At 42.3% G+C, this 15524-nt stretch overlaps 1 long non-coding RNA gene across 2 annotated transcripts in view; it reads left to right on the top strand.

Moving 5' to 3' along the window:
* Positions 1–12815, top strand: part of LOC146857703 (uncharacterized) — a 45172-nt gene extending 32357 nt beyond the window's left edge. Inside the window, exon 3 of one of the 2 annotated variants that reach the window (XR_014979605.1) lies at positions 12091–12815. This is a non-coding gene — a long non-coding RNA (uncharacterized LOC146857703). The remainder of the gene's footprint in view (positions 1–12090) is intronic. The other variant, XR_014979604.1, reaches the window with a different exon arrangement.
* The last annotated feature ends 2709 nt before the right edge of the window (positions 12816–15524 follow it).

Here is a 15524-nt window from a genome sequence, read left to right as displayed (position 1 = left end):
TTCCTTAATGACCAAAAATTGGAGATAACCACTCAATACTGCTACCTGGGTATCATGATTGATGAAAAACTCAATTGGAGACCAGCAGTAGAGGCCAGATGTCATCTTTTCAAAAGAGCAATAATTTCCTTGATGAGTTTTTCTCAGAGATTGGGGAAAAGGCCCCCAGTGGAACTATTAAGAATATATATAGCCAAATGCCAGGCCATTGCACTATATGGGGCGGGGCTCTGGGGACATGTAGACGTTAGTGCCCTACAGGTGATCGAAAACACCTTTCTTAGTTTCCTGTTAGCAACATCACGTAGCACCTCGATCTACGCCTCCCATCTAGAACTCGGAATCCCTTATTTAGAGGACCTATTAAAGATCCAACCATTATTGCTTTGGCGGCGCATATGGACCTCTGAAAAAAATAGCATAACTCAGGAAGTTGTTGCAGATTCAATGATCCTTGACCAATCATCAAAAATCAAATGGCTTCGATACATTAGAAATTTCTTCAAAGATCTTGGATTGGAGAAATATTATCTCGAACCCAAAAACGTTATCGAGGTATCAAAACGATCATTGAAACAACTGGCCCTGACACATTTAGAATCACTAAGGCTGGCATCTGAGTGGTCAAAACCCTCGGTTCTACATGCCAATACGATCCAGCTGACGTTCCTAATCCAGCCCTATCTTACATTACAGATTAGCACCTATGACAGAATGCTATTAACAAGATTCAGACTAGAGCTTTTTCACAGATTAGTAGCATTCCCTGATAGAAAAAAGTGGGATTTAACTCTCTCTACCTGTCCCTGTGATGAAAAATCAATACAGTCAAATTTACACACAATATTGTTCTGTAAATTCCATCACCCACACAGGAGGGTTTGGCTACTTCCTTTATTAAAGCAGTGGGGATTTAGACAATGTCGTCCAGCCATGTTACGCCTTCAACTGCTAGAATCTGAACTGGTCTGTTAGTGTGTTCTCAATTTTCTAAAATGTATTGTAAAACACAGGAAAAATCTGTAAGACAAAATGCTATCGAAAACATAAGAATTGCTTTCTGTAAAACACTTGACTTTGGATTTGTGTAACTATTTCCCATGATTATCATTTTTATTGTATATTTGTATATTTTTGTGTGTGAAATGTACCTTTTATGGTTTTACAATTTGTAAAAACCGAATAAAGAAGTTTATTATTATAATGTTTTAATGCCTGCATTTTACAAATGCATTCTTGACTCTCATGTACTTTGTATTGCATTATTTGATTCAATATTTATATGCCCTACATACACAGCAGGACTACTTGGATACCTCTCACCGATCACATTACACATGTATTCTACACAAACAGTTGCGCCACTCATGTACTATGTACATAGACTGACAGGCGTGGTTCTCATGCACAATTTTTTTTCTCAGTTCGCCTGTGAAAATATTGTGGATACAATGTCTCATAAGTGCTTGCTTTCACTTTAGCAATTTACCTACTTCTTTTGACTACCGCCCTGGCCTCAATGTGCCTTTCATCTTACAGTCTTGGTTTGCAGTGTGGTGAAAATGGGTCAGTAGTGGATGCAATGATGTGTTCAGTACAAAAGTGATTCAGTAAGGAACTGCAGATTTCAATTGTCGTGTGATGATGTGAAGTAATCAGAGATACCATTGATGTTGGCATTGTTGGTGTCATCCGTGATGCCCTTTTTCAAAATCAGGAGCAGAGCATGCAGTGACTGTAGGATTCCAAAACTACCGCAACTGATTCATTTAGAGGGTTTGGTCTGTCTGGTCATAAACCTTAATGCTAGGTCAACTGTTTCAATGGAAACACAAACATTTGGATATTTTCCCACATTCAATTCTTCTTCAGCACTGGGAATTTATTTGACTTAGGAACAAAAATACAGAAATAAGCATATACACACTGTAGAAGATTTGTTATGGTTCATACTTTTGTTACTCATTAACCAGGTGTATAATGTATTTTCATACTTGATAATACATTTATATGATATGATACTGTTGTTTTTTTTTAAACAAATTGTTTATGATGTGTAGGAATGTGGTTTCCTACTCTATGTTACCAGACGACAAATTAAGTGCAAATGCCATCTTTTCTAAAATGAAAGTAAACTTTGTCACTCATGTTCCCCCTCCTGCCCCAAGCACTTCTCTCTTCACAAACTCTGCAGCACATAGTCAAGCTGACATGTATGGGTTAATTCTAGTGTTATTGTTATTCTGCTCTTGATGAATTTTCCCCAGCTCAGTCACAACCTGAAACATTTCTAAGGTTCTTCTGTTGGTTCTCTGTGTCTTATTCATTTACGTAACAGGGGTGGATTATCCTGATTTGTTAAAAATGTATGTATGTATGTATGTATGTGTGTTCTTATATAGCGCTCGACTTACCCTTGGGTATCTCGGCGCTTGCATTGGGAACCCGTCCTGGCTTTTTCCCTGTGAGATAACCCGTACTGGGCATCCCCAAGGTGAAAGCCAGGCATCCCGCCGCGGGGGGGGCCGTAGTGGAGATTAAGCAATCCACAATGTTTTGTGCGAGAACTTGACTTCCAGTGTTAATCATGAAAAATGTTAATTGTAACTATGAATAGTGCCGAGTCTTGTGCGGAGAGATGGATGCCGTATGTGAGGCATTTGGATGTGCAATGTTGATTCTGAGTCCAATTGGTGGTGTGATTACTCTTGTTTTGATGTACTATTCGTATATGTAATTTGTGTTGAAAGGTTTGGCTTATTATTGTTGGTTTGGTTATCAAATGCATCGAAATCTAAGATCTCAAGATATTGAGGTTTTACTTGACTGCACAAAGGTAGCACGTATTGTAAGGTGCCGCATGCATACAGATATGGTTTTTGAAATTAATAAAATGTCCTTTTCAGGCGTTTGTGTGTCTAATCTAGGTTGATGTCTCCTGCTCCTAAATGCATGAGAGTAGGTACATTAATCAAGGGTGGATATTTGCTAAATGGTGGTCTGGTTAGTGTGAACTGCATTTAATTAGTGTTTGTGAGATTTGTTTTATTCTAACGTATTTAATTTTCTCCTTTTATGTTGAGCAGTCACTGTTTTTTAAAATTTATTTAGTGTAAATTCATTGAGAAGGGCTGTGTAATTGTTTTCCTGATTCATGGAGACACTGCGATTCCTTTGTCTGCACTGAGAACCGTCATCCAGTCCATGATACTATCCAGGCTTTATTATGGTAACATCTTATATCTGGGGACTGACAAGACAGTGAAAAGATGTCTTCGGCTGGTACAAAATGCGGCAGCAAGGCGTCTATTCCGGCTACCTGTATACTCCTCCGTGTTTAGTCTTTTTCACAAACTCCACTTGCTTTGTGCACATCAAATTCAAGGCTCTCTGCTTCATATATAAAATCAAGCTACACTCAGGACTACGGTTCCTACAAAATCTGGTTGTGCCTACCATCCTCTCCGCACCCTGTGCTCAAGTAACTAGTCCCTCTTTGGAGTGCACAAATCAAACACTCCCGAATGGGTGGCCACTCCTTTTTCCTTTCTGAGCCCTAAGGTGTGGAATACTCTCTACCTTCCTTCTGCAAGAAGTAAAAAACTTGGCTTTTTTAGGACATGTTCTTAGGCTGCTGATACTTGTCCTCGAGTGCTAGTAGTAGTCAATAATAACAATAATAATTGCTTAGTCAGGTGATAGGCTGCACTGAGATTCGTGAGACGTCACCTTAGAGTCACTGGCTGGTTGCTGACAGAGTTGCTCTGTGATTGGTTGAAATTTTGCATAAATGTACTGGGATTGGTTGTTGTTCACTAGCTTATTCTTTGTGATTTTGGGATTGTTTTAAACAAAAATAATGGATGCTGCATTGAAAAAGCCTAAAGTTACCAATGTACCTTCTCCTGAGGGTCAAAAATTACATGGCCAAGGAACGCCTGCATATGAGCTGACGATGGACATTGGGTCATATATGTGTACCTGGATTACTGAAGGGAATGAATATACATCTTCTGACTAAGATTTACAGTTTCTTCTAAAGGGTGCCTTTAATAATTGAAAGATAGATTTCTTTTTTTTGTGTGTGTCCTCATTCACCTCAGAAGCAATATTATTTCCTTCCGCCCTTATTTTGAGAGAACCAACCACTTGCGGACATTCCACAATGAACCTTATCCTTCCTGCCCCTGTCTCTCTCTCACGGTGTTAACTACACACAGGCAGCTGCTTTAAGTACAAACGGAGGGGCCCTGCAGCACACCAGAGAGTTTTTACCGATGTAATCATGGGACAGATTTATAATTCATGAACCTTCATGTATCTTCATTATCCCCCATATCTTGCTGCTCCCTTTCTGGACCCACACTCAATACTTGTAAGGGCTTCCAAAACCCTTTCCTCTTGGACTCTTTCCCTAACAGGTCCATCCTAGACATATATAGAAGAGACTCCAACCAATCCGAATGCTGTGGTGCCGCAGAAGGATAGATCTCTTGAGACAAACTATGAATGATAGAAAGTTATGACCTACTCAGTTTGAGGCATTGGATAAGTGGGATTGGATGGCTACAGAGAAGGAGAAAAAAAAATATCAAAGCGGATGAAGGGTTCATTGAGACAATTGCTTGAATACAAGTCAAATCAACAGCAGATGTACTGCATGGAGGATATGATGGAGGGAGTAAGAGTTTACCCTGCAAAAGTCAAAGAGATGACAAACATAAAAAGAGATTGATGAGGGAGATAGAAAATAACACGAAATCAAGATTTAGATGAGGAGGATAACCTTTTAAATAATCTTTTAAATTCCAGACCTCCTCTGTATACTGTTGGAAAGCAGTGACAGGGGCATGGTCCTGCTGTAGTGTGAGATACAGATGCAACAGGAGATAGTGTGGGTGTACAAGCACAGGGTCCAACTGCGGCTGCGAGTACAACAGTGAGTGTGCCATACGACACCTTTGCTGAATAATAGTAGAGATACTATAGCTGTTTCTCTACTTCCAATTGACCTGCCTGACTGTTGCTACTGCTACTATTAAAGAACCTCCAATGGGGAGAGTTATTAATGTTGGGCTTTAAAAAACTTGAATCCAGGTAATTATACAAGGAACAGATGACCTGAATATATTATTGTCATACAATGTTAATGAAATTAGATATTTGATCAAAGAAGGAGCAAGATGTGTAAGCGAAGCATATGACAAACTTGAAGAATTGGTTGATGAGTGTCAAGTAGTTAGCAGTAAAATGAAAAATGTGAGGAAAAATTACGAATTGAATCTGACAAATTATGAACAAAAGAAATTAGGTTTAATAACCTTAAGAGCTCACATTCAGGATTTAGTTGAAAATACAAGGGAATGGAGTGATTTTAAGAAATACAGAGAAAGGTGTAAGAGAGGAATTACTAATAAAATGAGAGCTTCAGAGAGAGGAATGAAAGAGAAGAAGTCAACTAGTGATTCAGAAATTGGGATAGTTTCAGAATTCCCACTAAGAAAAGTACATGGAGGTAATTGTGCAAAAGTGCCTTGGAGAAGGGGTGATCTGTATGCTTTCCAACACATTTTTCAAAATTGCAAGAGGGACCTTAAAAGTGCTCCACGGAGATTCATGGGTTGGCTACTATCTCTAAAATGCTTTGGAATGATTTGAATTTGTTGTTTGAGATTGTAGTTCCTAGTGGTTTGTGGGCTGAGTGTAAGGTTGCTTTTGCTTGGCCGACTGAAGAACCAACTAGTGTTGCACCTAATAATGCTCCTTTTGATATGGTTGCTGACAAATACAAGGAGCATTTGAAAAAGAAGGTGCCAGAGAAAGACTTTAACTAGACAACGATTTTGAGATCTTCACAGGAACTGAAAGAGTCAGTGCAAGCCTATTATGAGAGACTCCTGCAGAATTTTAAGAATCACAGTGGAGGCACGGATCCCGAGAAAGATGGTGCTGGTGGTTTCGTTTCTACTTTTGTGATAGGTTTGTGTCCTGAGCTCAGTTCTCATATACAGCAAAGTGTGATGTGCCTGCAGAAAACGAGTATAGATGAAAATTTGGAATTTGCCAAGTATAGTAGTGACAGGATAGATTCGTAGAGGAAAAATATCAAAGAAAAGCTGATAGTTACCCAGAGAAAGCAGTTTGAGAGGAATAGTAGGAAACAGCTTATGGGATCTTATTTGGGTTATATGCCAGCTGACAATGCTGGAATTAATGTGATGCCTTTGTTACAAGGTGTGAACATGGGGAATAGGATAATGCAGATGTAGGATTGTTGAAGACGGTTTGCGAATAATTCTGGAATTATTACAAATATTGAGATTTTGAAGAAGAGCACTGCATGTCTTTTCTGTGGTACAATCGGGCATTGGAAGCTGGGAATGTCTTACAAACTCCAGTTCAAATCCAGAATGATTTTGTTCAACAGACGCAGTGAACTGTGAATCAGACACAGATACAGTCATTGGCCTCAGTCCAGCCAGCTTCCATTCAGAACATGCATGATCAGAAACAGATTTGCATGAATATGCATGTCGCCCCAGTGTTGCAGCAAAATATGTACAATAAAATGACATATAATGCAGTGCACCAACAGAATCCATTGATTTTGAGTAATGATTTCCCTCAGTTTTCTCCAGACAATAATTCTCAATGCCAGTGCCTGAGAGGGTAAGAGGATTGCTTACTTTGGAGCAGTCCTGGATGTTGACCAGAGTGGTCCATACATTGACAGTGAAGTCAATGGCCACCCAGTTTCTTTCTTGATAGATACGGGGGCTACCCACTCTACAGTTCAATCTGTGGAAGATCCATACCTACACTTTTTGGGAAGAGAAGACAAAGGTGTATGCATTAGCAATAAACAAATTGTTAATCAGTTCACAATAGATGTACCTGTTAAAATAGGGTTAATGGCAAATAAACATCAGTTCGTTTTGGTTGATTCAAGCCCTATTATCTTGTTGGGCAGAGACTTGCTTTGCAAGATGAACTGTGTGATTTATTGTACACTGGATGGTGTTCCAATTGAAACCAAAGATGATGATTTTGTCTTCAAAATTAAATCATAAGATTTAAGAGTCCAGTTGTTCCCAGTCCTGACCAAATATCATTTTCCTCTCGATCTAAAACATGTTCTCAAAGAAGAGGTATGCAATTTCTCTAGGAAAGAGGTCTGATTGATAACAAGTGCAAAGTCTGTCAGAATGAATGTTGAACTCAATGCTATTTCCCCCAGAACTAAGCAATCACACTTTCAGGAGAAGCAGAGGACAGAATTAAGACTGTTATTGTAAAACTGATTGGACAAATAATTATTTAGGAAGTGCTTGGTCATTATTTTAACTCTCCAGTGCTTTTAATTAAAAAAAAGGCTGGGTGGTAAATGGAGAATAGTGGAGGTTTTGAGAAAAATAAATAAAATAGTTATTCCATGTTGTACAGTGGTACTGAATCCAGCAGTAATTTTATTTCAGAGTCCATCAGATGCAAAATGCTATACAGTTATTGACTTATGCAAGCCTTCTTCTCCATTCTCCTCCATGAAGACAGCCAGTATTCATTCTCATTTCAATTTCAAAATAAAGTTCCATTTGGTGTAGAATCCCACAGGGATATACTGAAAGTCCATAAATGTTTAGACCAATCTTAAAGAAAGATCTGGAACATCTGCAGTTGCTCTGTAACTCTGTCCGGGTGCAATATAAAGATGAAATACAATTGTAAAGTTGACACAATTTCCCTGTTGAATCATTTAGGTGACAATGATCACAAGGTTTGCCCTACACAAAAGCAATATTGTAAAAAGAATGTGTTTTATCTTGGTCATCACATTAAAAAAGGAACAAGGAAAGTATCAAAAGAACGTTTTACTGCAATTCTGAAAATGAATCTTTCTACCACCCAGAGGGAGGTGATGATGTTCTTAGGAATTGTTGGATACTGTTGTCAGTGCATCATACATTTTTCCTTGATTGAAAAGCCCTTAGAAAGGCTGACCCATAGTGATATCAAAGATCCGGAGCCATTTGATGAAGGACATTTAAAGGCCTTTGGAATGCCTTGCTATACTTTAGAATTTTACTTCTTCTTTCATGAAAAAGGTGGATGTGCACTTGGAATGTTAACACAAATGCATGGAGGAATCATGTGGCCTGTGCCCTATTTATCAGCCATGTTGAATCCAGTAGTTGTAAGTCTTCCTGGTGTTTGAAAGTTGTTGCAGCTGTTAACATTGCAATTGAACAAAGTGAGGGAATTTTGATGGGACATTCTTTGATTTTGTTTGCACCCCACTATTTTGAGATTTTGCTGACTCATACACAAACTTAGCACATGACAAACAGTCGACTGGCGAGGTATGAACAAGTTATATTGGCAGCTGAAAACATCTTAATAATAAGGTGCAATTTCCTCCTGCAACAATGCTTCCTGTTTCAAAAAAAACTGTGGAGACAAAAACGGGAATGATGATGATGATGAACCAGTGCATGACTGCATCAGTGTTACAGAATTATGCACTAAACCAAGACCAGTTATTGAAGAAATTCCTCTTGAAATGTCTGATCTAACTTTGTTTGTTGGTGCATCCTCTTGAAGTGATTGTTATGAAGCACTGAATGCTGCTTATGCAGTATGTTCCTGTAGGAGAGTAGGGTCTGCTTTCTATGTTCACCCCCACTTTTTTCTTTTGCTTTACTGGTTTTCGACTTAGATGTGGCTGTGGGCCTGCTAATCAGACCCACAGCCCTGCTGTTCTCTCTCTAAATTGATACTATGTACTTTAGGTGCATAACCCATTTGGATAGGATCACCGTATTGGCCCCTGTACAGTGTACCTTAGGTACCCAGGGCATAGGTGTACCCTAGGCCTACCAGGGGCTGCAGCATTTATTATGCCACCCCTGGCCTGGCCTTCCATTATGACACAACTGGCTGATCACTCAGCTGGGGCAAGGTCGTGTAATCACCCCTTGCTTAGGTGTAGTATTCCTATACCTAGCTTACATATAGACACATGTGTACCTATCAGCCACTCCTATGGCAGGCCTTAACCATCCTGGAGGCAGAGTGCTTGGTAACATGTGAGATGGTGCTCTAGCATGAGCTGAGCCTGTCTGCAGCTTTCGTAACCATGTCCTTATAGCTGTTCTATGATATAGCCTACCATATACTCTTAAAGTGCCTTATAATCTTAAACGGTTATGGTAACTATGGTTTGGCTTTATCAAAACATGTCGTGTAAGGTGTCTAACACTTTGGAATAATACCCCCATCCCATTTCTGGGGATGAGGATATTATCCCTCCCTTCTAGAGGGAGAAGACATGTTGTAACCTACTTACCCGGTTAAAGTTAACCAGACCCCCAGCATCACAAAATGGATGCTGCTGCCACAGACACGAGTCTGACCTCCTGCTGCTGGGAGTGATCCCGGCAAGGGAGGCTTGGACAATAGGTTTCCTGCCTTGGGAGGTGCGAGCACCACCCCAGACAGGCCTTAGTGTATTGGGGCAGGGAGGGATGAAAAGAATGAGACATGCCTGGGGCACACATGGTGTCCCGTGCATAGTCCAGTTCAAACCGGTGCTGGGGCACTCCAGCCCCAGTCCTGGCGCGAAACTGGACAAAGGGAAGGGGGTGTAACCACCCCCCTCCCAGGTCCCACCCATAAGGCGTGACCTAGCAGGCAACCCAGCCCCCCAGATTAGTATAAGAGTGGTAGCTGGGCCCCAGGAGATTAGATTATCCTGAACCTGCAACTTGAACAGAAACTCTGGACCTTCGACATTCGACGAAAGAAGAAGACTGAAGAATCTCCCTTGTGGCCAAGGAGTGGCTACCCTGTGCAAACAGGCACCATCAAGAGACTACCCTTTGCTTTGCTGAAGTTCTACGTGGGACCGACTGCAGAGCTCGACCAGAGCCTTGACTTCCAGACTTCTCCGACCCTGATCCACATCCACAGCCGAGCTGAGATCCGTGGAGGCGACGAGAGACGTGGGACCGGCTATCTGGGAAAAGTGGCGAGTATCTTCCAGCGCAGCTTCTGAGGCACCCTCGAAGTTGTGCACCGGGGATTGAGAAGCCCCAACCCCAAGCACCATCTGCACCGAAGATCAGCCCCCCACACTCCACGAGTCCTGCGTGGGGCCCTTCTGCATTTTCCTGCTTGTCGCGCCTGTCCGGTTGCTTGCCCGTTGGCTAGTGGCCTTTGTGACGACGCATCCTGAAATCTTCACCACTGGTTTGGCTCCTCCAGACTGGCTCCCGCTTCCTTGCAAAAGAGAAGCACCCCAGACCTTCCTGGTCTGCACCAGAAGCAAGTCCTCCGTTCTTCGTGGGTTCTGCTTGCCAAGGCTTGGTGAGTCCTAGTCCAACTTCGATGCCGCCGACAGCAAGAGCCTTCGTGGGACAGCTCGCCTCCTGGTCCTGGTCGTCCTCGACGTTCCCTGGTCCTCGTGGCTGCAGCGACAAGCTTCACCTTCACCTGCAATCTTCACGACATCGCCTGGTCCCTTCCTGGTTCCACGTGGTCACTGGCTAGTGACCTTGACTCTGTCCCTTCTGCTTGCAGGTCTCCTCTCTTCTTGATCCCAGCCTTGGGATCCACCGGACACTCTTCACTGACTGCCTGTCAGCAACTTTCCTTCAGGCATCCATAGAAGTCCACGACGAAACCCGACGCAAGTTCACACTTATGCACCCGCAGCCCGTGGGCCAGGTAACTTGGGTACTCCGGTGCTCACAAGGGTAGTGACTATCCTAGGGTCTAGTTTACGAGTCTCGACTCTCTAGCTGCTTCAGAAGTGTCCTTAAACTGTTTATTTCAGAACTGTACTATTTCTATTGACTATACGCATTACGCGTGAGTGTTTCCACTCTGCACCTGAATCCCGTGGGCCTCCCACTTCCTAACTGTTGCTAGTGCAGTGTAGCCCCAGCGATTCCCTAGGCCTAGGCCTATTCTATTTCCGTGACAGTGGTCCTTATACCACTTCTTCGGTATATGGTTTACGTGGCCCCTAGGGCCTAACTGTATTACTTACCTGTGTGACTTAATGTATGCTTAAATAAGACTGTGTTGTACTTACCTCTAATCTCATAAAGAGTGCTGAGGGTTTGACTAGAATAAATACACCTTATTTTATATATATATCTGTTGTGGTGTCCTTTCATTTGGTATTCAAGGGATTATATATGGTATCACAGCTGGCTTCACATGCCATTCAGAGTTTAGCCTAAGACTGCTCTTGTCCATGCTACCACTAGAATAGCTGGTCTATAAGGTTGACTTTACAACCAATCACCATAAGGGTTGTTTGGACTGATATAAGGTGTACACTAGAACTAGTGACATCATACATCAGGCCAACTTCTCACAGTTCCATTCCTGAAGTCCTTGAAGTATCACACCTGCCAAATGTAACTTCAGCACAAGTGGCAGGGTTGGTTGCATTGACAAGAGCTTGTTTCCCGCAAATCACTGCAAAGATCTAGCGGATATGGTGAAATCTGTTTCTCACTGGGCAAACTTGGGAGCATCACCGGCCAAAGAAATCCAATTCCATCCATTGAATCTAGGTATTTGGGTGGTTATTAGAAGACATATTCGCAACAATTGCCTTGCAGAACGAAAGGGTGGCCCATATTAAGCTATACTTGTGACTAACACTGCTGTGAAGTGTGCCGAAATTATGTAGAGGATCCACATTGCTCACATGAAAAGAGTGAAGGCAGTGGTTGAAGAAGTGGTGAAAACAACTACTGATTCACAGAGTCAAGTTCACAGTGTGGTGCCAGAAGGGTGTGCCAAATTTGAAATTGAAACTGGTGAAGACAATGAAATAGAAGTTTTGACTCTTCTTCCTATTCAGATACAGATGGTAGATAAGTCCATTTAGGTTAACCATATTTTTTGTTTGGAGTTTGGAGTCTATTTCTATAACTTCAGATTCTTTATTGATTGAATTTAGCCTTTTATTCTGCCATTGCTTTCTTTCTCAAGTTCTTTTCAGTGACTTAGTTGTTTTGACCTTTAATCTTTGCTTCTTCACTTGTGACTACCTCTGAGCTGACTTTCTTTCTCTAGGGGTTCTTGTGACTCGAAATTAAAACTGGAGACTTACACTGTTTGTAGAAGAGACGACTTGTTCTTGCTGCCACTCATACCTTTGACATGTCAACAGCTCTTCACTCTGCACCTTGCTGTGAAACTGGTCACTTGTACCTTTGCCAGAATCGTCACTCTCATCAACAAGAACCAGTGATCTATAGTCCAATAACCTGTGGCCAATACACCTTTGAAAGTGAACCTGAAGAAGAATCCCCTTGAAAATGTTAAGAGACTGACAAAGATTGAACACCGAACTAACTAACACTGAAGTAACATCTAAATAAAGAAGAAGAAATTTTTTTATTTTTGAGGGCATGAACTGAAAAACAAAAGGAAAGACATCTTCAGACATTTGTTTTATTTTTATTTTTACAGTTGTCAACAAAATAAGAAGAAAATAGCTGTTGTTGCTTTATAGAAGTTCTACAATAATTTTATCTTTGTTTTTCTGGTCTAAATAGAAAACAGCATATAGCAAATATTGCAAAATGATTAGTCTGATCACCTCACTAATGATACTAATAATTTTAGTTGGCCTGATGTTGTGCTTCATTTCTCCAGTGAGATATGACTCCACAGAGATTAAATGAAGTACAGTACATCATGAAGTTATATGCAAAGCATGTAGGGAAAGCCTAGCTAGTGGATTTCATGATAATATCTACACTAAAATACTAAAATATTAAATGAGTATGTTGAAATCATGGGAGTTAAAGCCTGTTTTGTGTGTACTTTCCTTACCTCTTCCACAGGTGCTACCTATTTGCAATTACCAATTTCTTGCAATCTTTCATGTACTGTATTTGTTCGTTTTAATTTTTATCTCCTTATTTGTCAGATTTCAATATTTCCCTGGAAGTTCAAGCCATCTCTGAACATGAACATGCTAATGTGGGTGAGCAGTTAGGCTTATAAAAGAGTAGTGTTAAGCATTTGTTGTACACACAGTGGCAATAAATGAGACACACACTCAATGAATACATTTGAGACTAATTTAGAAAATTTATATTTGGTTATATTTATTTTGTAGAACCACAGAACTTCATCTCAGGTAAATACATTTTGCAATAGAAATACTTTTCAATGTAAAAAGTGGACACAGTGCAATTTTCATACTTTGCAATGTTGCAATGTTAACCTTTGGGAGGAAGAAAACATTCAACATACGTATAGGCATCATTGATTTACAAGACCAGTCTTCAGAAGTTAAGGTCAATATTAGGCAAGGTTCAGTTGGGGCAAGGTTAAGTTCAGCATCAACAGTACACCACCAGTGGCAAAGGAGCGGCCAGGTGCAGGGTGGAAGTTCGAGGTCAGGCGCGCAATACAATCAATGGGAATGGGAACAATTGGATAGGGGCTGCTTACAAGTACGTAGCAGCGGCTTGGGGGACCAGGGTCCGGGGGTGGAGGCCAACACTGGACAGGGCCCAAGGCAGCACCAAAACTACACCACTAATGGCACAGGGGTGGTCAGGTATAGGACCAACACAGTATTGGGTGCCCAATGAAAAGCAATGGAGAAAGTCCAAATCGGAATAGGGCTGCGGGCCAGGAGGCAGGTCGAAGGAAACCAACAGCTGCACAGGTAAGTTGCGATGCTCAGGTATGTGGGGAGACCTTGTGTCCTCATCACCAAGGACGGACAGGTGCAGGGGTTCCTTTTGATGTCAGAAACGGCTTACCTGAGCAGGTCGTGGTTGAGGGGGGTCTCTCCACAAAGGCGGCAGGCGACATTGAGCAGTTCAGGAGAGGTCAGCTCACAGTGGATTCTGGCTCTGGGGCAGAGTGGAACCTTATTAGAACCGGTGGGCCACTTGGATTCAGGCTGGAGGCATCAAGTGCAGAGTTGGAACCGGGGGCCTGCTTCGTGGTTCTTCAGATCTCAGATTCTTTACTTTGAAGATGGTTGCTTTGTGAACAGGTTTTCTGTTCTCTGGAGCTCCTGAACTTTATCAAAGGCAGGCAGGCCTCCCAAGGTTCTGGAGGTCGCTGGGCTGCAGGACGAGTCATCTTCTGGTGCAGGATCGTCGAGGGCTGCAGACAGATTGTTAGGGCTGGGGCCAAGTCAGTAGTTCTTTGCAGTCTTCTCTGCAGGTGCGACTCTGATGTGACCGGCTCTTCTTAGGTTGTCAGGAACCGAAGCTCAGGGTCTAGGGATGCCACCTAAATACTGGATTTGGGGGTGTTAAAAGGGAGTTACAGGTAGTGGCCAATAGACCCCTCACGTGGGGTGTCTAACCCTCTTTTATGCCCAACTCCCGAAGGAGGGGGGCATAGTCCTAGCCCTGATTGGATAAGTCCCACCATATTCAAGATGGTGGGCACTGAAAGTGTAATTCACCTCACCTCCAGCACCTGAAGGGTCAAGTTCGCAGAGGGGGGCACACCTCCTATTCTTTCTATGTTTTCTCACCTGTCCTCTGGCCAAAAAGGGATTAAAGCATTAGGAAGGCAGCAAGACCTTTGAAGCTCCATGCCACGGATGACTCTTCCTGACCAGGAGGAGGTGTGAACACCTCCACCCAGGAAAGGCATTGTTCTCGACCTCAGTGCAGACAGGCACTCTCCCCATGAGGTCAGAAGACTACCTGATCGCAGCAGGCTGGCTCAGGCCAGTCAGTGACCACACTAAGGATAAGTAGGTTTCAGGGGGCCCATCTAAGAGGCCCTCTATGTGAAATTTTAAATTAAACTGACACTGGAATCAATGCAGGTTTATTATGCTGAGATGTTTGGTACCAAACATCCCATATTTCAATGAAGCTATCATGGAGCTGGGGAACTCGTAATGGCAAGTGTCCAGCCCATGTACATACTATGACTTGCCTAGTCACTTTCAATATCCAGGAATCAACAAGGATATTGCAGGGGCATATCGGTCTCATACAGATCTGCCCGCACAGGACATATAGTGCACCCTGCCTTAGGGCTAAGGCCTGCTAGAGGAGTGTCTTACCTATATCTTACGCAGTGTCTACGGGTGTGGCACACAGGGATGTGTGCTATGTTGACTCTTCAGTTTTGTCTGCACCAAGACACGCAGACTGCAGTGCCAGTGTGCATGTGCTTGGTGAGGGGTCCCTTAGAGTGGCACAATTCATGCTGCAGCCCTTAGGGATCCTCTTTAAGCACAAGGCCCTTGGTTTACTAGGAGCGTACATGTGAGCTAAATGGGTGCCAATCGTTGAAACGATAGGTACAGTTTAGAGAAGGGGATTTGGCAAAAGGTACCTGGTTGGCAGGCAACCTGTCCACTTCCAGTCAAAACTACACAATTTTCAAGACAAAATGTGTCCAAAAGAGGCACTTTCCTACATTGATGAGAATAACAGAAGAATCATAGGAGTGGACCGTACAGGTTAATTTTCGCTAAATAAGCTTGGAAAGCCCAAACACCTCAGGAAACA

Source organism: Triturus cristatus, chromosome 3_2 (genome assembly GCF_964204655.1).
Source record: "Triturus cristatus chromosome 3_2, aTriCri1.1, whole genome shotgun sequence".
NCBI classification, from domain to species: Eukaryota; Metazoa; Chordata; class Amphibia; order Caudata; family Salamandridae; genus Triturus; species Triturus cristatus.
Note: the sequence above shows the minus strand (reverse complement) of the source record. Positions and strands in the feature narration are given on the sequence as shown.